Here is a 1,727-nt window from a genome sequence, read left to right on the forward strand (position 1 = left end):
GCTTGGTCTTCTTGTATGTCTCCTAATAGTGAGAGCAGGGCCTTTATCTGACTCTGTTACCTGATTTTGGGAACTCATAGGTTTTCATTTTGGGCCAACAACTCCCCAAAAACGAATCAGAGATTTATTATCAATTATGAAAGCTCATCTGAAAGCTTAGGTTTGTTTCCAACTAGCTCTTATAGCTTAAATTGATCCATTTATATTCTATGTGTTGCCATGTGACTCATGACTGCACCTCCTGTTCTTCATGTCTGCTCCATCTCTATCTGCTGGTGACTCCTTGTAGTGCCTCCATTCTTCTTTCTAGTGCCCTCTGTGCCTGGAAATCCTGTGTAGCTATTGACCACTCAGCTTTTTATTAAACCAGTAATAGTGACACATCTTCACAGTGTATAAAAAGAGGTACTATTTCATCATATTGTTTTGCCTCATCCAGTCACAATCAGAATGGACGTGCCTACACGGGAGGACTGTCTTTTTCTGAAGACAAAGGGAGAGGATCATGGAAGAAAAAGGGAGGTTGGGAGAGGGACCTCAAGGAGAGGAGGGAGGGGAGTTTGTAACTGGACTGGAAACAATTAAATACAGTATTTACTGTTTTTGCTTTTTGAATAGTCACATTGTAGGAACTGGATAATAAACATTGTGTTTTTATTTTTATTTTTTTGAGTTTAAATGCACTTAATTTTTAGACAACTTACATGGTATGTTTTTTCTTTAAAGAAAAAAAAAAGAAAAAAAAAACAATGTCTCCACTCCAGATAAATCATGGTCAAAATAAGAGCTCCAGGTGACATCAGTCCCATTTGTCCTAAGTCCTGGTGTTGTATGGATGGGAAGCAGCAGCTGGTTATGGTGACAGATCCAATTTGTTAACATTTCTCCATCTCTAAGCCATCCTTGAAGAAAATCATGTATGGAGTCACGCCATCTTCACGGTGATCCAGGAGAGCAAATTGTTCTCATCAATAAAAAAATTGGTAGTTATTGAAATTAGCAAGGATGTGCTTAATTTGCTCTGCAGCCCCAGTCATAAAAGGCTTTACTCTTTCTGGTTTCTGCTTTTCAAGTTTGCCTTTGAGTGATTTCATGTAATCTTTGATGTACTTTTTGCTGGCCTCTTTTGTGAAATTGGTTTCTTGTAAGTGGTGGTTCATGACAATGTCAACACTAATGACTACTGTGCTTTTGGTACCTTTGCCCTCTGGGCCTTCAGCAGAAGCATTCCCAACAATGAGCGAGTCATCCATGTTACCTACTGTTCTACTGACCATCTTGCCCTCCACCTTCAGTCACAGCCCATTCGCGATCTCCCGGATCTTGTAGATGTCAGAGAAAAGTTCCTCGTGGCTGATGATGTCCAGGTAGATGATCATGGTGGTGGCTGGGGACGGCAGCGCTAGCCTGACAGCGCGAGCCAGCATGGTGCAGCCAGAGAGGCTGGGGCCGGGGGTGGGGGGGAGTGGGTGGAAAAGGCCAACTCCAGCGCTCCCCAATCTCATATAGAGGGCACATTCCTCTACGTCATCGCCCGCTGCGCCTACAGAAGTCAACATTGTGTTTTTAAATACATACACATACATAAATACAGATACACATATATAGATATACTCGCATACATACGTATATTTTCCAAAATTATTTGAGGATAAATGCAGAATTCCTATGAGAAAAATTTTAGGGACACTTTTTTATGAGATTCAGGATACCAGTTAGGCCACTGC

The 1,727-nt window shown here is 41.5% G+C and overlaps 1 pseudogene; it reads right to left on the minus strand.

Annotated features, from left to right (window-relative positions):
* Positions 1-737: 737 nt before the first annotated feature.
* LOC148122565 (translationally-controlled tumor protein-like) lies at positions 738-1,293 on the minus strand (annotated as a pseudogene).
* Between the last annotated feature and the right edge of the window lie 434 nt (positions 1,294-1,727).

Source organism: Myodes glareolus, chromosome 3 (assembly GCF_982192425.1).
Source record: "Myodes glareolus chromosome 3, mMyoGla1.1, whole genome shotgun sequence".
Lineage (NCBI taxonomy): Eukaryota > Metazoa > Chordata > Mammalia > Rodentia > Cricetidae > Myodes > Myodes glareolus.